This window comes from Camelus dromedarius, chromosome 3, assembly GCF_036321535.1.
Source record: "Camelus dromedarius isolate mCamDro1 chromosome 3, mCamDro1.pat, whole genome shotgun sequence".
NCBI lineage: Eukaryota > Metazoa > Chordata > Mammalia > Artiodactyla > Camelidae > Camelus > Camelus dromedarius.
In genome coordinates, this window is record NC_087438.1 from 51,141,121 (window position 1) to 51,162,812 (window position 21,692).

General features: G+C 40.1%; 1 protein-coding gene across 7 annotated transcripts in view; it reads left to right on the forward strand.

Annotated features, from left to right (window-relative positions):
- PDE8B (phosphodiesterase 8B) overlaps positions 1-21,692 on the forward strand; it is a 283,468-nt gene that overhangs the window by 122,628 nt on the left and 139,148 nt on the right. The window lies entirely within an intron of this gene.

Below are 21,692 nucleotides of genomic sequence, written 5' to 3' on the forward strand. Positions count from 1 at the left end.
TTTGCAGCTGTCTGACTCTTCTCTTCTTCATTCTTCATTTTTACATTAAAAAAAAAAAAACAGTGCACGTTTACTGAAATGAATAGCAATCTGGTCACGTCTTAGGAAGTTTTGCATACATACTTATCAAAATGCTGTTTGGGTATAATTCTGTAATATTCAAAAAGTTTCTTAAATATTTCATTCCTCCATATTTGGAAATCTGTATTTGAAAGGCAGAATCTTTTTATTTTGTGGAAATGCAAATCGAGGAGCTTTTAGAGGTAAGAATTAATATTTTTCTTTATTTCCTTTCACACATTTGGTCATTTGCATAAAATTTTACATAATTGTTTGCTTAGTTAATTGAAACTCAAATGGTTTTGAATAATTTTTTAGTGTGGTTATAACATTTTATGTTGAATATTTGACTAGAAATATGTTCATAACTAGCCCCCAGTGATGGAGAAGATGTTGGCGCAGGATCATTTGACCAGTAAAAAGGGCACCAGGTTATGCTGTGGGTTACGCTTATTTTCTTTCTATGTGAGTTGAATCTGGTCTACAAGCCCTCCTGTGAGCCCTGAGTTTTAATTAAAATTTAAATTGCCCTTCTGAAAAACTCTCAGTTGACTGACTAAAACAAAATGTGAGAAATGGCCTTATTTTGACTTCTGTGCTGTCACTGGAAAGCATGTTGAAATGGAAGGATCACAGAAAAAGTACTGGTGAAGGAAGCAAAACCACTTAAATTTGGATGCACTTGGTTGGACTGAAGTCCAAGTGATGCTGTTGGGGTCTTCTACTTGAGTACCTGGTACAAAATATCACGTTCCCAGGGGATAAAGGGCCAGTAGCAGGGGTGAATAAACACGCTTTAAAAGCCACCCCAGTGGAAGAGGGTTCTGGAGAGACAAGCCTGGGTTATGACAAAAATGAGAGTTCTGTAGAGGAAGATGTTGAACCTCATCCGAGATCTTCACGTCAGATCGGAGGCTGGAGGAGTCCATGTCTGTTACAAAGACATGTGGAAAGTTTTAAAATTACACAGGGTAAGAGATTGGGCTATTTTAAATGAAGGTGTGAATTTTAATTTCAGAAAGATTGGCTTTTATTTTTCCACACTAAAATTATCTAGTAAAGGAGAGAAAACGTTGGTGCAGGCCCCTTAATTACACAGAGAATTAGAGAAAAGAAATGTGACCAGATGTCATTGGCAAAGGCACTTAAGGAGAAGATAACAGATAGTGACTAATCGTATTTCATTCACATCAGCATGTTTTAAAGTGGTTTTCAAAGGACACTAGCTGTGTGGGATATTAGACCAAAACAAACAAAATAGCAGGGGTCCTAGAGCTGTCTTCAGTGAATCCATGTGTAAGCCATTAGAAGAGACTAGATACATTTCTTTTTAAGTTTTAAAAAATTTTTTATTTTTCATAAAATTTTAAAGGTTACTTTCCATTTATAGTTATTACAAAACACTGGTTATAGTCCCTGTGTTGTACAATACACCTCTGAGCCTGTCTTACACTTCACACAGTTTGTACCTCCACCTTCCCCCCAACACTGAAAAACTACTGGTTTGTTCTCTATATCTGAGTCTGCTGCTTTTTTGTTTTGTTCACTAGTTTGTTGTATTTTTTTAGTTTCTACATATAAGTGATATTATACAATATTTGTCTTTTCTCTGTCTGACTTATTTCCCTGAGCATAATGCCCTCCAAGTCCATCCATGTTGCTGCCAATGGCAAATTCATTCTTTTTTTGTGATTGAGTACTATTCCATGGTGTGTGTGTGTGTGTGTATGTGTATCACATTTTTTTTATCCATTCATTTGTTGATGAACCCTTAGGTTGTTTCCATATCTTGGCAATTGTAAATAATGCTGCTATAAACATTGGGGTGCATGTATCTTTTAGAATTAATGTTCTTGTTTTTGTGGGATATATACCCAGAAGTGGTATAAATTGCTGGATCCTATGGTAGTTCTATTTTTAGTTTTTGGAGAAACCTCCATACTAAACTCTCCTTCATAGTGGCTGCACCAGTTTACATTCCCACTAACCGTGTATAAGTGTTCCTTTTTTTCCACATCCTCACCAACATTTGTTATTTGTGTTCTTTTTGATGAGAGCCATTCTGACAGTTGTGAGGTGATGTCTCATTGTGGTTTTGATTGCATTTCCCTGATGATGAGTGATGCTCCATTACTTTTTTTCTTTCCTCTTCAGTTGGTCTTAATATAGAAATAACAGTGCATTTCAGGTCATTGAGTGGATTGGCTGCACCACATGCTTGATCTAAGAAGGCCACCTTGCCTATCTAAGAAGGCTGAGTGTGTCACTAGGCCTGTGGGCATCGGGGCCTGTGTGAGAGGTGGGGCCCAGGACGATCTGGTTGCTTGTGGGGACTCCCAGCCCTCCGAGGTCAGGGAGGGGAACGGCGCAGGGCGTCCTGGACTTAGGTGCACCCATTGCAGGGGTCTGCAGCTGAGGACCTCATCCAGCTTGCTGCCTGTTGTAGTACAGCTCATGGGTGAAGAAAGACTTCTACGTTTTTTGAATAGTTGGAAAAAAATAGAAGAACATTTTTGTGACAGGTGAAAATTATATGGAATTCAAGTTTCAGTGAACATGAATAATGTTCTGTTGAAACACAGTCACACTCATTCATTCTGTGTTATCTGTGGCTGATTCCCCACTACAATGGCAGAGTGCTGTAGTTTCCACGGAGATCAAGTGGCCTGCAAAACCAGAAATGTTTATTGTTGGGCCCTTTACAGAAAAAGTGCCCGCCTGTGGTCTATTGGAGAAGATTGGAGAACGATGAGCTTTTTGAGGAGAGGAACTAAGCTTTATATGGGAGAGAGAGGCAGTGAGCAGCATGGTGTACTTCCTGGTAAGAGCACCTTGGACTCTGGGTTTGATTTCAACTCCATCCGTTACCACCTGTGTGACCTTAGGCTAATTGCTTTACCTGTCTGTGCTTCCATTTCTGCAACTGTAAAATGGGAATAATAATAATTCCCACCTCATAGGTTGTTATAAAGATTGTATTTATATGCAAAACACTTAACCAGTGCTTTACATATACACATAATGCACAGAAAGATGATCGATGTCCAGCCTGTGTCATGGACATTTTCTGTAGGCCAAGTACGATAGGGCCCTTGTAGCCCCCAAAACTTGGTGTCTCTGGGTAGTGCCCCACCCTCAGAATTATGAGACCCTCTGGCCACCTGAGACCTGTCCCCAGCACAGGCCCTGGTGCCTGCCCCCGACCCCAGGCATACCTTTCCCTTCTTCCTCCTGGGCCAGCGGCTCCCCACCCTTGCCCTTCCATGAGGCTCTTGGCTCTCCTTCCGGGCCCATTCAGAGCTGTGATGCTGGCCTTTCAGTCATATGCTGGAGTCCTCAGTCTCCCCAGCTTGGGCTCTGTTGTTCTCATATGGACCTCTCTCTATGTCATATCACAATGACTGCATCCCCGATGGCCGTATGAGGCCACAGCCATGACCCTCATTCCAGTGGGGAGATAGGGCCATGCTTTCTGGGCACGTGTCCTGTGTGAGGGCTGCCCTGCACAGTCATCAGGACCTCTTTTATGGAGCACGTGCCTCATGCCAGGTCTGAGGCTAAGTGTTCTGCTCACAACATCATTAATCCTCACGAAATTTCTGGAGATTGCACTGTGCTTGTCTTGGGGAGGGGTGTCAGGACACTTGGGCTGAGTCCTCCTGAGTCTAGGCTAAAACATGTCCCTTCCCATCCCTGGGTGTCAGTGTTCTGTAGAGATTTGATTTCCCTCTATTAAGGTAGAAATAACTGTCCTCAGTCTGACAACTGTGGTTCCTTTCTGTCTCCTTCCCTTGGCTTCCTTATTCCCCCATCCCTATAATATGCTGTCCAGGGACCCATGCAGGAAAGTCTGAGGTTCCAAGCAAGCAAACAGAGAAAAATCCAAGGCATGTTGCTCACATGGTGGTACTTGGGTTAACAGCAAATAGGCCACGCCTGCCCTTCCCCACCGGCCAGCTGCACACACAGGTGCAGAGAGGTGAGGCAACGTTCCCAAAGTTAGTCTCTCTCTAGGCTTCCAAACCCAGCTCTGACTCTGAAACTAAAGAACGTTCTGGGTAGGGATGGAAGATGAAGAGGTGATAAGCTTTAACCAGACTGCTAGCTCTCCCAAAGCAGGGATTATTGCCTGTTTTATTCATGGTTGGATCCCAAGGGCCTAGAACAGTGCCGGGGTTGTGGTCAGTTCCCAACCAGTATTGATTGAAGTCATAACCGTTACTGTTTGGCCAGGGTGCAGAGGACCTGGGAGCTTTCTGTTTGGACAGAGAGCATAGCTGTATGCTCAGTGGGACACTTTATATCCTCAGTAATCAAATTGAAACCCCAAATTAAGTTAGCTTGCTTAGTGAGGTGCAATTTCTTCCCCATCCCCAACCTGATCACTGGCCCTGGTGACACAAACTTCCTCACCCCATTCTACGTCATCACTACAGGAAGAGACTCCATGTCCACTCTGTGATGAAGCCAGGGCCTTATATCCACCCAGACAGCACCTTGGATGCACTTGCAGAATCCTGTTTGTCTGTGGGGAAAGGGATGTCTAGGTATGCCAGAAAATCTCTGGAAAGTCACACATCAAACATGGTGCTGTGGACTGAATTGTGCCCTGCTGTCCCCAGATTCCTATGTTGAGGCCCTTTCCCCCACCATGACTCTGTTGGAGTTGGGATCTTTAGGGAGGTGAGTAAAGTTAAATATGGTCATAATGGTGGAGCCCTGATACAGTAGGACTGGTGTCCATGTCAGACGGGAGACCAGAGTGTTTGCTGACCCTCTCTGCCATGTCAGGACACAGTGAGAAGGTGGTAGGCCAACAAGAGGATTCTTGCCAGAAAATGAACCTGATGGCACCTTGAAAATGGATTTCCCAGCCTCCAAAACTGCAAGACAGTAAATTGCTGTTGTTTGCTCCACCTAGTCTGTGGTTTTTGTTACTATGCCCTGAGCTGACTGATACACACCATTTCTCAGTATTCTCCCATTGACATACTAGGATCTGGCTGGAAAGGTCTTTACATCTTCAACGACAGAAGCAGAATTCACCAAATGATGCCACTAGTAGTTAGTAAATTGTATCCAAATAAGTAGCAGGTATAGTAGTCCATATTTTTACAACAGGAAAAACTGCACTTAATTCTTTTCTATACAAAAAGGATAGCATAAACTCCTTAATTCTCATAGCTGTGCTGTGTTACTGTGAGAGGGAAGGAAATTTGGGCTCCGAGAGGTTGAATGAGTTGTCCAAGGCCACACAGCATATGAGAGGCAAAGTCAGACCCCAGCCCAGGCCTTTAACTCTTTGGCAGGGCTGTGTAAACTTAAGGACATGGCTCAGATTCTCTGACCCGTCTTGGCCACATCTTCCACATGGCAGAAGAAGGGCTCAGTGTCAAATGCTGTCACTCAAGCAGCAGCAGTGAAGACAATTTAGAACTAAGGCTTATCTCTGTCCTTAATTTACCTGGCAGCATTTTCTGAAGTAATGGCTGTCTCAGAGATGTGTGGGACCCAGCATGTCTCATTTGCAGCAATTACTAGGCCAGGTCAGGAGAACTGGGGAAGGCCTTCCCACCGTGCAGACCTATCGGTTGTCAGGCCTCTGGCTGTTGGTCCCCTGAAGCATGCCACTTTACAAGCACTTCATTTTCCACTGATGAAAATGAGAGGAATTCAGTTCTGGGGGCAAGTGTTCAGCACAAAAGAACTCATTTGGCTGACGTGTCTGCAGGCTTGGATTGGATTCTTTGGAAAACATAAAGGTTTGTGAAAACAAAAACAGCAATTACAAGCTGGTGCAGGCCTTGCATCAGAAGATGTGTACAGAGCTTCCTTCTGTTGGTCAGGCTGTGTGCACACGGCCTCACTATATAATTACTACCTCATTGCTTTCCTCGAGTGACTCCATTTAAAACAGAAAACATCATGAACACAAACAACACAATAAAAGTGGTATCTAAGGGTAAGAGCGGGCAGACTGGAAAGGGGGTCTAAGAAATTGACATATATTGCACGTCTGCTCCATGTCAGGCTCCGTGCTGGGCTCTTTAGTGGGTTTATTGTGTTTTTGTCTTCACAGCAACCTTGTGAGGTAGATACAAATGAATACACAGTGGTAAAATCACTTGTTCAAGGTTTTTCTCTTTTAAAGTTGAGAATTGAAACAAGGTCGTGTGAGTCAGAAATCCTTGCTCCCTTGTGATGGGGCTCAGTTCCTCCCCTCCCCTTGCTCCCTCTCTGGTGATTCAGGGGAGAGGTGGGCTGCTGAGCTGTGAGGATGGAGACCTGGGTAAGGTGTCCGGCTTTGCTGCTTAAAGAACAAGTCCTCTTGAGGTTCTGAGGTACCTTCCCCTCTTCATCGACTTTACTCTCCTGGAGTGAAAGCAGACGAGGTTTCTTGCTTTCTTATGTGAAAACAGCCTCTGCATTCTTGCCAGGCCAGCGATACTCACCTCTCCAAGGTCCGTAATCTGGGTGGGACGTCTCAGCCTCTTTACAGCTTTGAATGATTCATAATCGTTCTCGTACCGACTTCTCAGCCTGGGTCACCGGTGGGCTCCGGCTTCCCTGACACCTGCAGAGAACAAGCCGTGTGTCCTGGGCCACCGAGTTCCCTCTTCACGGGTGCAGAGAGAAGACGTGAAAGGCTACAGGAGACCTGCCATGATTCTGCAAGTGCATTTTGGCTGCCCATTGTGAGATGTATTTTCTTTTTGGGTCACGTTGTAACAGTACATAATATAGGTACTCCTGATGAAACAGCCATCTTTAGTAACATCATTCAGCCACATTACAGGTTCTTACGGACAACGTTGATAGCTGGGGAAGCTGTCAGCAATCGCAGCTGAGAGCATGGACTTCGGAGTCAGACCACTCAGGGCCATATCCCAGCTCTGTCATTTGTTTGCTTTGTGACCTTGAGCAAGTTATTCTTAACTTTTCTGTGCCTCGGTTTCCTTGTTTTATAAAATGCAATCGTAATAGTGCCTACCTCACCAGGTTCTTACGAGTATTAAATGATTCAATATGTGAAAAATTTCTAGGAACAGGGCCTTGCTCGTAAAAAGAACTACAGGTGATCAGCTAGGATGGTGATGGCCATGGTGGTGGTCCCATCCAGAGGAGACGGTGAATACTGACTGGTATTAGCATGTTCCAGCTGTCACCTCTCATTCCTGTACTTTGAAGTTAATGTGAGCCCATGAGAATCATTAGTTGAGCCGAGTCGCACATTAACACAGTTCACACGGTCAGTGTCTGCTGGGCACCTGTTATGTGCCAGGCACCGTGTTTGGTATCGGGTACACAAAAATGAGTGCAACAGACGTGATTCTGCTCTTGTGAAATTGCATCATAGCTGGTTAAGGTTCATTATCCAGTAACAGGATATTTCAAGTGATTAATTTACCAAGATAATCTCGAACCATACAGTATCGTTAAAGTTTTTCTCCTCTTTTAGATTTTACTGAATATTTAACAGCCCCTCGGGGGGGATCTTTAGCTGCCCTGTCCTGTGTGGTGGCCATGGGAGTGCCATGAGGGATAAAAAAAATGAGGCAGGAGAGGATTGTGTTAATCCTCACAAGGGGCCATGCTAAGGAGTTTAAATGTTACCCTAATAGCCGGGTTAACCTGGAGAGTGAGGTGAACTTTGGAATTTAGAAAAACTTTATAGCTTCTGTGAGTTTTAAAGCTCTGTGATTCCATACCAACTTTCTTTTTAGTCTATTTATATTTTAATGTAATTTGATATATTTGGGTCAAAATCTACCACATTTTGTTTTGTTTTCTGTTTATCTCATCTGTTTTATGTTTCACTCCTTTCTTGCCTTCTTTTAGATGGATTATATTTTAAAAAATCATTTGATCCCTCCCTCCCATTAATGTGTTTCTTTACTTGGTTACCAGAGAAAATAGAACATGCACCTCTAACTTATCAAAGTCTAAAATGAATTAGCACCACTCCTGCCTCCAAGAGCATAGAAGGTTTATCTCCCCTTTTGGCTCACATGCTGTTGCTGTCTTGTGTGTTGTGTATGGTAAGCCCTGTGAGATACTGTAAGTGCATTCTGCAGTCTGTATTATTTGGGTTGACACACATATGTCCCTTTTGTGTGTTACTCCTTTTTATATTCCTTCCACCTGGAATCATTTTTCCTCTGCTTGAGGAACACCCCTTAGCCCCTTTGGTGTGGGTCTTCTTTGGCAAACTCTGCTTTTTTTTAAATAATATTTTTATTGCACATTTATTCTTTTTATAAATTGAATTATAGTTGATTTACAGTATTGTGTTTTATGTGTATAGCAAAGTGATTTGGTTGTACATATATATATTTTTGACTCTTTTCCATTATAGTTTATAACAAGGTATTGAATATTGTTCCCTGTGCTATACAGTAAATCCTTGTTATTTATCTATTTTATATATAGTAGTGTGCATCTGTTAATCCCATACTCCCAGTTTATCCCTCCCTGCTTCCCTTTGGGCAACCGTAAGTCTGTTTTCTATGTCTGTGAATCTGTTTCTGGTTTGTAAATAAATTAATTTGTGTCATATTTTAGAGTTCACATATAAGTGACATCATATGATACTTGTCATTGTCTGATTTCCTTCACCGAGTATGATAATATTCATGTCCATCCATGTTGCTGCAAATGGCATTATTTAATTGTTTTTAATGGCTGAGTAATATTCCATTGTACATATACATACCACACCTTCTTTATCCAGTCATCTGTCAATGGATGCTTAGGTCACTTACACCTTCATTCTTGAAGCATATTTTTGCTGCATAGGGAATTCTGGTGTGATGGTTATTTTCTTTCAGCATATTGAAGGTATCATCCCACTGTCTTTCCAGCTTCTCTTGTCTCTGCTGAGAAGTGTCTACTCTGAGGATGAGTCATTTGAAGGTCATCTGTTTTTTCCTCTGGCCTCTCATAAGATTTTATCTTTGTTTTTCTCCGGTTTCACTGTGATGTGTGTCTGTGGGGGTTTCTTCTGTGTACTGCTTGAGAATCATTAGTCCTTCTGAGTCCATGGATTGATGTCTTTTATTGGTTCTAAAATATTCTCAGCTGTGACCTCCTTACATGATGCTTCTCCCCCATTTCTCACTCCTCTCCTTCCTGAACTCTGGGTGAATGTATGTTAGACGTTCTCACTGCCTCCACCACGCCTCTTGTCCCTCTTCCATCTTTTCTTCTGTGATACATTCTGCATAGTTTTTCTGACATCTTGTGATTTACTAATTCTCTGCTCACTTGTATCTTAGCTGTTAAATCCTTCCACCAATTTATTGATTTTGATTATTCTTTCTTTCATTCTAAAATTTTTATTTGGTTCTTTTTCAGCTCCTTTAAAAAATCGTTTCCAATTCCCTATTGAAAATTCAGGCTTTGCTTTTAATTTCTTTGAATGTTGTAGGTATAGTTGTGTTAGAGTCCATAACTGATAATTTCAGTATTCAAAGGCTATCTCTGTTTCTCTTGTTGCTATTGGTTTTCTCACTTATATTGTCACATGTGCCTGATTTTCCTTCACAGGGCTTTTCTTTTGCTTCTGCCAAGGGTGAGGGACTGTGGTGGTGACTGGCTTCATTTGAGCTCAAGACTTGAGATTCCCTGGGTGACCTAGTTGATGCAAACTAGCTGGGACTCTGCCCAAGGCTGGATCCCTTGGGGGTCACTCCATCCCCCAGTCACTGTTGGGACCACAGATGAGCCTGGGGCGGTTCACTATGTTTTCCACCTTTGGTAGCCCCTGGCTGTTACTTTAGTCCTCTTTTCCCCTTGAAGCTGTTAAAATAAGAAGCTCAGCTTCTCAGCTCTTTATTTTAAATTAGCAAGTACTCCTGCGTAGTACATTTACCCCGCTGGGTATTAGTCTTCTAGAATTGGGCCTGGTAATGCCTCACTGTAGCAATTACGTCTTTGAGGCTTGTAAGAGGATATTGTAAAATAACTCATTCAGTATTTTTAGTTGTCCTTCTTGGGAAAGCTGTTCCTAATTTCCTAGTATCCCATTATTTGAGTGTCTGACTTTGATACAAGATTGGTGGCCCTATTAATTGTGTTTGTTGTTGTTTGTTTGAGGAATATACTTTGGGGAGCCCTTTTCTGCACATTTCCCTTTTGGGAGATAACTACAAAGGGGTTAGCACTATATTTATTTGGGAGGGAGGTGTAGATATAACTGTCTTATCCTTCCTTCTAGCAGAGGTAGCCTTTGAGGAGTGAGAAGTTTTTGAATGGTTGAAAACTGGTGCTTTGGTAGAAAAGAATCATATTTCTGATCAATATTTCCATTAATTTTTCTATTACCATCTTGAAAGCATTAGAATTTGAGCAAATAATTCTATATTTCAATCTTTTCATTGAGGTCACATTTTACCAAGTCTGGTCTCTCCACCTAGGAATCACATCCTCTTACGGAGTAAGCATTGTACTTTTAGAGAGCAAGTATCATTTATGTGATAGAAGTTATTTTTTTCTATAAACACAGGCCAAGAAAAGGCAGCCAGCAGATTACTCAGTGTGCAAGGAGCAGGCTGCAGTATCCTGACTCGCCGGGTGCACATCTGGGTTAGGGCATCATCAGGTGCACATCTGGGTTAGGGCATCATCAGGTGAACATCTAGTTTAGGGCATCATCAAGCATGCTTCTGTGGGCAGCTTGTATTTTCATGTATGAATGTCTTGGCTCAAAGTAATCATGAAGAAAACAGTGTTCCAAGTGTGTTGCAATCCTACCATAAATGATACGCATTTTAAAGGATAATGCAATGCAGTAGTCAGGTACCACTTGGTACCTGGAGATGCCTAATTAATTATTAATACAAGTGAGGCTGGAGAGAAAAATAGTTGACTGTGATAGGTGCCACTTGTTGTTACTGATATATATTTCTTAACAGTTTTCTTCCTTCACATCTTCAGATCCAAGTTCCCATCTCCAAAGCACCAGCCTTCAGAATGATTGGCAGAAGCCACTCAAAATATTAAGTTTCATTCTGCTTCTTAGAGAAATCTTCCAATAATGAGAGAAAAGGAAACTGAAGATTGCCCCATGTATATATTTATTTTATTCATTTTAAATTTCAGTGGCATGAAGACAACTTACAGTGAACATTGTTATGTTTCAACATTTGCATTTGACATCATCCTCTGAAGATAGCCTGGAAGACTGGAGCAAGGGTTTTAGAGGAAAAGCTTGAGACAGCTAACATTTTAATTGCACAGTCCTGGTGTGAAACTGATATTGAACGTTACAGGAAGGGCAATCTTAAGTGATATCCTTGGTCACACAATGCATAATAGGAAAAGAAAATATTTTTCTCTTACTTAAATTGACATATGCCTAACTGCTCAGTGGTTGGATTTAATATGATTGTAGATGGACTCTAATGAAGCTTGAGTATTCCATGTTTTACAGGTTTTAATTACCATCAGTATGAAGTGTGCTTTCCTATTCTTTTCATTAATGAAGCCTAAAAGGTTACCAGAAAGAAATAAGGCAGTGGGAAGTTTTGTGGAATCAGTAAGTAGAATAATCTATACGACTGTATCTTTACTTGAAAGATTTTACACTGTACCTTTCAGATCCAGTCCTCCTCTATTGTGATGACAGTTCATCAAAAGAACCCTGTTGCTTAGCAACCAGATTATATATGATGGAACTCCTTGAAAGAACTGTAAGTGTTAAGTCTTGAGAAATAGAAAGATACCTTGGACATTGTGAAAGTCTTAAGTTAAAAAGTAAATATGAATTATGCCCAGAAAAGAATCACAGTGAACAACTGCCTCAAAAGTAGACAGAAAAGATCTCAGAACTATTTGAATAAATGCTTTCCAATTTAGAAAATTCAGTCATTTAAAAAATTGAAATAATTGCTCAGAAGAATGATAGGTTGGCGCTCTCTTTTAAGATTCCCGTCTCTAATGGGCTTTTTCACCGCCTCTTTTCTCTAGTCACTGTATTGTTACAGCAACCCCCAGAGCCAGGTGTGTAATGACGCACTTCGTTTCCTTCTGCCTTTCTCAGAAAGGAGCTGATCTTCCTTTTTTTTTTTTTTTTTCTTTTTGAGCTTTTGGGTTTTGTTTTGTTTTTCTTTTGTATCTAATTTCTACTTCTAAAATACAGGTGAATAATGGAACATTAGTTATAACTTGAAATGAAAAGAGTCATAATTGGAATTAATTTCTTTTCATCACAATAAATTCTTCAACATTGGCTGATTTCATGTGTGCCTGCAGTTTTCTGTTCATCTTGAAGTGTCTTATGTTTTCATGGCTGGACCAGCAATAGCTGATGATTCTGTGCGGGCAGAGATGAGAGCCCACTAGGTTTCTTAGCTTGTGTGCATCTTCTCTCACTACAGGGAACTGTCGGTTTAATAAATGGTGCCTTTTGGGGAGAGGACAGTGCGGGATATGTCTTTTGATTTTGTGAATCTCTTTTCTTTTCAAAGGACCCTTAATTTCTATTGCTTGCTTCTTCCTTTTTTTCCCCTCACCATCAAGCATCCAAGGGATGTGATCCTCCAAGTCATCTCCCTCCCTCCAGAAGTGATGTCTCCCAAAACCTCCGTCTTTGGTCCCACTAACTTTCCAGCCCTTCCTTTCATTTCCCTGGTGTCCAAGCATCAGACTTTTTTCAGTATTTCCACTCTGGAGGTGATTTTCATCTGTTCTGCTACCAGAACCAGGAGTGGCCACCTGACTGTCTTCTCTGGCAAGATTTCTGCTGTTTTCAGATGTTCGTTTCCCTCCGTGTGAGTTAATTGAAGTTTTCAGTGCACTCTGTCTCTGGTTATGCTATAGGCAGGGCAGGCTTCACGGACATGCCACTACTGCATGCCTTTTTTTTTTTTTTTTTTTAATGGAGGTACTGGGGATTGAACCCCGGACCTTGTGCATGCTAAGCACGCACTCTACCACTGAGCCATACCTATCCCTCCATGGCTTTATAATATGGTTATATCTGGTGGAGAAAATCTCCCTGCACTATTCTTTATTTTGCAAAATTCTCTTGGCAAATCTGAAGTAATGTTCCGTAAGAACTTTGAAGTAATTTCTCTTGTTTCCCCTATAAACGCTGTTGGGATTTGGATTGGAATTTTTTATATTAATTCAACTTTAAATATTAATTTTTTAAGTGTATAATTTTCTTAATATTTATCAATTTCCTTTCTGAGTTTTATAACTGTTGTTGCTATCATGTATGGATTGGTTTTCTGTTTGTTTAAAGAGTAATGTTAGTGCAGGCAAGACTGTTAGTTTTTGTATCTGATCTATTTTTTTTCCCTTTTTTTCCTGTGTTGTGATAGATGTTTTATTTGACCTTCTAGACCAGGGATCTACAGATTGCTTGCCAAAACCATCCTGCTACCTGTTTCTATAAATAAATTTTCATGGGAACACAGCCAAACTCATTTATGTATGTATTATCTATGGCTGCCTTCATGCTACAATGGCAAAGTTGGGCAACTTCAACAGAGACCATATGGCCCACAAAGTCCAAAGTATTTACTAACTTGACCTTTACAGAAAGTTTGCCAACTCCTGTTCCAGCCTACTTATTTTGTTCCTGGGAGAGAATATTCTTAGTTAGGTTATTCAACTTTAAAAGTTTAAGAAAACTTAATTATATATCAGTAAAAGTAGAAGGAAAAAACAAAAGCAAAACAAAATAAAATGAATAAAAGTTAATTTAAAGTGAAAAAAATTTTTTTTTAATTTTAGCTTCAGGAAATATTTTTGTTTAATACAAAAATTACATGATGTTAATTACATCATTTGTCGAATTTGCATTCTTTTGTTCTTTAATGTTTTCTTTCATCTCTCCTGTTAGTGACACCCACCTGATGTCAGTTTGTTCACTTCCCTTTAGGGGCTGAGTCGCCTTTCAGGGATGGTAGGTTTTCTCTGCCTGTTCCTAGGGCGGATGCCCTCAGCACCATTTCACTGAGGCTGTGAAGGCTCTCAGGCAGTGTCAGACTTGGAGAGGATGGAAGACCCGGCCGTCCTTGCTGAGGACCGCCCTTGGTCAAAAAAGGAGAAGGAACTGTACATGTTTCAGTGATGACTGAGGAAGGCCTTTATTCTCCAGCCTTGACACCCATGAGTGGGGGAGCCAGCCTTCCATTCTCCAGGTCCAGCAGGATTGTGGGCTTTTCACAGTAAACTGGGGGATGCAGCACCCCTTCCCGGAGCACATGTGCACGTGCATGTGTGGATGCACGTCATCTGCCTTCCTGGTCCCTGGAAGGGATGCCCTGTATCACAGGGCACAAAGCCAGGACCTGTTCCAGCCTCTGAAGAACGCTACACCTCAGCTGCCTCAGCAGAAGGTTGATTCTTGCTTTCCAGATTTTAGAGTCATTTAGTGAAATCAGAGATGGGAAGTCGGGGACCTCCTTGTTGATTCCTAATTTGAGTATTTACTTTTTCCTTTTGCCTGTCTCACTGTGCTGGGAAGGAATAGGTGGTAGAGGTGGTTGTAGTACAGATCAGCTTGGGACCTGGCATGTGTTTAGTTAGGAGTTTAGTGGTATCTGGAGAGGTTCTGTGTTCCCATCAGTAAATGAAGGACTACACTCATGTTTATTTTCCTCCATACATCTATGTATGCATACACATAAGCACATCTGTACCCCCTCACACACACGCATACACAGACTCAATGTTGATTGTGACCTAAATGTTACGATACAAGCACTGCATACCATCACACCAGCAGGGTCCCATCATGAAGGAGAAATAAGCCCCAAAGAGACCAACGCTTATGGACCCTGTCTGAGCCCACTTTATCCCCTCTTCTAGAAGTTCCATGAGAATACCTGCTGGCTAATGGGTGTTCATCATTAACCAATGGGTGGTTTACAGAGAAAATACTAGTTGAACTGATTCCTTGAACTTTTGAAGTTTATAGAGGGTTCTCTTTGTAGCAGGGATTTGCAGATTTAGAAGGTGATCTGTATTTGTTATTTTTTTAAACATTTTTTATTGATTTATAATCATTTTACAATGTTGTGTCAAATTCCAATGTAGAGCACAATTTTTCAGTTATACATGAACATATGTATATTCATTGTCACATTTTTTTCTCTGTGAGCTACCATAAAATCTTGTATATATTTCCCTGTGCTATACAGTATAATCTTGTTTATCTATTCTACAATTTTGAAATCCCAATCTATCTCTTCCCACCCCCTGCTCCCTTGGCAACCACAAGTTTGTATTCTATGTCTGTGAGTCTATTTATGTTTTGTATTTATGCTTTGTTTGTTTGTTTTTTAGATTCCACATATGAGCGATCTCATATGGTATTTTTCTTTCTCTTTCTGGCTTACTTCACTTAGAATGACATTCTCCAGGAGCATCCATGTTGCTGCAAATGGCGTTATGTTGTCGGTTTTTATGGCTGAGTAGTATTCCATTGTATAAATATACCACATCTTTATCCTGTCATCTGTTGATGGACATTTAGGCTGTTTCCATGTCTTGGCTATTGTAAATAATGCTGCTATGAAACTTGGGGTGCAGGTGTCATTTTGAAGTAGGGTTCCTTCTGGAGATATGCCCAGGAGCAGGATTCCTGGGTCATATGGTAAGTCTATTCCTAGTCTTTTGAGGAATCTCCATACTGTATTTGTTATTAATCACTGTTTAAAAGCTTTGGTTCAGACAAGGTATAATTTAATTGTGTGAGTGTCCTTTATCTCTGCAGGAAGGGTTATTTACAGTTACTTGCCATTTATCATCATTTAATTATTAGTTACAGTAATCTGTTTTCACGTCTTCAGAATAGTTTTGCCCTAGAGAATCGTAAACTGGAAATAATACATGAAGGCAGGGATGGGGTCATATTTTTTTGTACCACAAAGAAGTGTAACCCTTGTGGGACCTGTTCTAATGCATTGTGTGGTCTACTTATCATGTCCTGACTACATCTAAGTGTGTGGGCAATTTCATTATGCCTTCAACATTTACTAGTACATTACTATTCTTATTGTAATCTCATTTGATTCAATTTCATTTTTTAAATTCTATACTGGTTTCTATCAGCCTGACATAGAAGTGGTTTTTCCATCTTAACGCTATTTCACCGTATAGTAAGTATGCCCCGTTAGTCTTCAACAGCTGGAAGAATTTTTTCCTGTCTATGTTAAGGACAAAGGCAGATTACAGAGAAAGCATGCCACACTAAGATTTTCTTCAAAAAAAGAGAAAAACTAAATAAATAACATCTAGGGTGCATCCTGAGCTCTGTACAGGTTTATTCCGTTCTATACCTTCTCTGCCATTTCTGTGTTGAGACATCAACATCACAGATGTTCAGAATAATAAGAATGAGGTACCTACCACAAAGTTATTTCTAATACACTAAACTTGGAAGGCATGAAGAGCCAACTATTGCATTTGAAGAAAAAACTCTCAAAACAATAAAAAAGTTGAAGTATATAGCTTTCGGAATAGTACTTATTTGATTAGAAATTCTGTTAACTAGAATAAATATTCCATGTTTTGAGCCCAAAATTGGTATTTTTCTTAGCTCTGTTATCAATTTATTCAGCAGCACTTTATTGAACCTCATCTAGGTTTGAGGCATTTTTCCAGGTGCCAGGGTAATAGAAATGAATTGAACAATAATGAACAAAGAATGTGATAAGTCAACCACCAAAAAAAAGATATACCTAATAAAATAACATAGAAGATAAAATGCATTGTATATTTTTTAAAATACTTACTAAATCCAAAAGGAGGCAGAAAAAAAAATCAACCAAGAACAGAGGAGACAAGTAGAAAACAAAGAGCAAGTTGATAGTTTAAAGCTAACCATATCAATAATGACATTAAATGTCAGTGGTCTAAACACCTCAGTCAAAAGGCAGAGATGATGAGATTGGATGAAAGAAAAGGTGAGACTCAACTGTATGCTGTCAATAAGAAACCCACCTTAAATATAAAGACACAAATAGGTTATAAGTAACAGGATAGAAAAAGACACCATGCTAACACTAATCAAAATAAAACTGAAGCAGCTACATTAATATCAAACAAAATGAATTTCAGAGCTAAGAATATTACCAGTGATAAATATTATCACTTCATAATCAAAAAGGTGCCAGTGAATCAATGACAAAACTAAACAATTATGCATGTAGTAATAAGACTTCAAAATACATTGAAATAAAAACTGGTAGAATTGAAAAGAGAAATAGATGAATCTACATTTATATCCAGAGATTTCAACACCTTTTTCTCAATAGTTTGGGAAAGAATGTTCCAGGCAGAAGAAAAGGTACATGCAAAGGTCCTGAGGTCAGGAAGAGTTTGAGTGTTGGAAGAACGCAAAGCAGTCCAGTGTGTTTGAAGCAGAGTGAGTTGAGGCATGGTCCATGGTAGGCCACAGAGACAGGCAGGGTCTAGATTACATAAGACCTTGTGGACAATGGTAAGGGGTTTACAAAGCACACAATGGGATTCGAGAGCAAACATGTTTGCTTCATGCTGTACCTTTGATTTAATATTTAATCATTAGGTGTTCTTAGATTTCTCCATGGCCTAAAACTGAAAACAGTAGATGACAGAGAGCCCCACACTTTAAAAACAGGCTGGACCTGATAGGATGCCATCAGGAAACAGATTTGTTTCTCTCCCATCATCTCTTTCAAACCTGTTCTGTTAGATCTTTCTGCTGCATCTCTGGATTATATCTCAGGGATCTGTCACAGCTTTTGAGTCTCACTTTCAGTTATTAAAAAGTCCAATCTGATCTAAATCAAAACTCCCATCCCTCATCATCCAATTCAGTGCTTCTGCTCTTCCTCCAGTTCAAGGCTGCCCTTGTCTTGACAACCTGCAGCCAAGAGAGGCTGTGTGTTCCTTCATCTCGGTTCTCCTTACTCCACCTCCTCCTGCAGTTTTCTCAGGATCTTGGCAAAGACGATAAGAAGTAAAAGATGGGACATTGGCCCTTTCAGGGTTTTTTAACTTCTTGGTTACTAAATACCTCCTCTCATGGAGCAGTTTGGTGGTTCTTTGTCTTACCCTCTGCCAAGTCTTATGTAGTTGAGAGTTTATAGTGTGGTGACTCTTATTTCAGCTTTTGGCCATTTAATATCCTGTTACATGTGGAAAAAGTTTCAGTATACAGATAAAGCTCTCATTTACACTTAACGGTACTATTGAAATGTAAAGAACCAGCTAATTTGTTCAAGAATCATTTGAAAAGCTCTAATGTGGCTGTAAAAGTTTAAAATCTTGCTGAATTTAAAGTTTTTCTTGGAAATTAGCTCATCTGTTTACCATCTGGTTTGGAAAATAAGAGGTCTCTTTCTCTAAGGAGCATTTTAAAAAGTGATGTTTAAAAATTAGCCACCATTTATGTGAATGCTTCTGGAAAAATCTGATATACAATTTAATGATTTGGTAAATTAGGAAATATTAAGTACCTCCATAGACATCAGTTTCCTAGGATTTGAATATTAATTAATTTCATAGTAAAAATATATTCTTGGGCATTTTATTAATGATTTCCACTGAGGCTCACTTCTTAATCGTTTGTCCATTTTCCCAAAGTATCTTGTTTCTTCATCAGAAAAGTGGGGAAAAAAAATAAAATCATGACTGTTCTGATAATGTAGATAAACAAATTAGGAACAACTGATCAAGACCATTGTTCAATTCTATAGGATGGTGAAGAGACCACTGATTAAATCTGTTTGAAAAATAGCTGTATTCTTTTGCTTTTAAATGCCCAGAAATAAAAAGTGGCCTGACATCTTTCAAAAATTTAGGAAAAGTCTAATAGCTTAACAAAGTCAGAAGTCATTCTGTTAGAATTCTCCCAGGAAGGTTAAAACCAGCCTGCAGTCCTTACGACAGGAACTCGCTGTACGGCGCATGTAGATGTGATGGTGAGAATGTTGTCTCCATGGAGTGGGGAAAGGATAGATCTGATCAGCTCTACATGTTAGCCCAAGGCCTTTCGAGAAGTGGAAGTGAAAAGATTGCTAAATATTTCTCTTTAGTACATATTGGAAACCAAGATGAAATGAAGCATTGATTGATAACAGCTTGGCCAGACTCTGGGAACCACATTTGTTTTTCTATGTTTTGCTGTCATTTATGCCATTTTGTTTCGACTTAATCACTAGCATTTAAACAAAATAGGGTAACTGATGGTTAGCAACTAGACTTGCAGCCCTCCCTCTCCGCACCTTAGAGGGTGTCTGTCTGTTCATTGCCTGAAACCCTTTCTGTCTCATGGGAGCTGCCCAGACTGTCGACCAGTGGGTTTGCTCCACACACTACACCTGTGCCATGCAGGGTGATGGCTGAGAGAGAGATTCCAGTGAGGTCCCTTCGAGGGTATGTGTGTGTGTGAGAGAGAGAGAGAGAGAGAGAGAGAGAGACTGCCCTCTTGTCCTCTAAATCCAGGTGTTTGGCTGGGTCCTATACCTAACTTTTAGAAGTTTACCCCAAATTTGCCTCAGCAGCAAAGAGGATTTTCCATGCTGGATTCGGAGAAGTGTCTCACGGTCACAGTGGAATAGTTTTTACTCCTGTGTAACGTTTGATGGCAAGTTGCTGACAGCCTCCTGTTTTCCATTTTTCCTCTCGCCATCTTTGCTGTGTATAAAATAAGTTAGGCTACATTTTTTGTACATGAAAAACATTTTTAAAAGTGAAAATCCTATGCCTTGAAAATAGTAGCAGGAAATGCATGTCTTTTTTTGCTTTATACTGTATAAATAGTAACAGTATACTTTATGTCTATATTGTGACCAGTTAAGATGGAAAATCCTGCATGTGGAAATGGGGGTGGGGCTAGTGAAAGCATCTGGTGAGAAGAAAAGAGCAAAACTGACGGAGAATGGAGAGAAGCAGGAGGACAGAAGAAACAAAGGACACCAGAGAGAAGGGGAGACAGGAGCCTTCATACATGTTCTTTAGTATTAATGTGGTCATTGATTAGCTCGTCCACAGTCTTCCTGTGTGGCTGTTAAGCATAATCAGTATCACTTTGTAAAAACAGAACCAAGAGAGAAAAATAGGTGTCCCTCTCCTTTTCAACCCCTGCTGAAATTTCAAAGAACTAATCTCTGCTGGAGGCATGATGCGGGTGTTCATTTTTAAAACACGTGATTATGTGAAGTAGGAAATAGCAGGGTTGATTGCGTCCCTCTTACACCAGAATTGATTTCCTTACTTTATAGTTATACCTTGCTATCAGATGCCTACCTTGTGTGTCTGTCTGCAGTGTTTGTGTACAAAATACGTTTCTCTGATTATATTTAATTCAGTACCTTGTATTACCTTTCTTATTCTATATGCAGAATTAGTTGTGCCCTCTGGTTTTCTACTTCTGTCTTTACTGCCCTTGTTGTCACATACTGGTGAAAGGACCCCATCGTGACAGAGGAGGCCAGATGGACTTGAAGGAGCCACTTGATTTCTTGCCCAGAATCTGTTTTGCAAACCACAAGACTTGAGACTCCTCTCTGTCGAGGAGTAGGGGCCTGCTCTATCCACTTAGGCACTTTTCAACTGATTTCACAAGAATTAGTCCTCTTGAGTTTTTCATTTCACTTGGCATGTGATGTAATATCCTCAACAGAAGACTTCACTCCTTTTTTCTTCTGATACAATGGTAATTTTTAAAGGCTCTCCTGGAGACTGATTGGAATGGGCATGGTTGTCACTTCATAGAAATCGGACGAGTGGACTCTAAGACATGTGCTTCGTAGACAGTGCTGTAAGCTTTCACCAAAATAGAAGCAAGATGGAGAAAACAAAGCAAAATAGTTAGTGTATCAAGGAGAATTTTTGAGTGATTAGTAGTGAGTAGAATGGGGGCAAAGACTCAGTGAGAGCTGAGGGCAGAATACTTTTTGGTCAGAGAATAGGAAATGTTTGTCTTTAGTGAGTTAAGATCAGGGTGAAATTGTATTCAAATGCTGATCTTGCAGTGGGTTAAATAATGTATTCTAATTCTCAGTGTGCTTTCTTGGAACATACTTAAGTCAATAAAAACCTTTTTCTTGGATCACGTTTAAGTGAGTAAAAGTTTTTACCTCTCAGTGCTCAGACCTTTATGTTCTATACTTCATTTCTGAAATGCTGCTGTAGATGCTGGTGAGTAGTTTTTCACAGAGAACAAATTTGACTCTTCTATACTGAAATAATAAATTACAGAAACCCACCATCCTGTGTCCCTCCCCCGCCCATCAAAATAGGATGATTTGAGAATATGATAATTAGCTTATTCACATGGCTTATTAAAAGTTGAGGAGGTTCCGCTACTATTGGTCATTGCTAAAGGTGTCCCAGCCCCCGGCCCCCATTGGTGTCTTGAGTACCCTGTGTTTGGTGCTATATAGAGTAACCAGAGAACTAACTTCCTTACTGGGTGGTTTATTATTGTTGTTATTATTATATTATTATTTGATCTCTTATTACTTTTTATAAAAGCTTTATTGAAATATAAATTACGTACTGTATGATTCACTCATTTAAAGTACATGACTCCGTGTTTTTTAGTATATTCCCAAAGTTGTGCAGTCATCAGCATCATCAATTTAAGAACATTTCTATCACTCCAAAAAAGGAACCTGATATGCATTAGC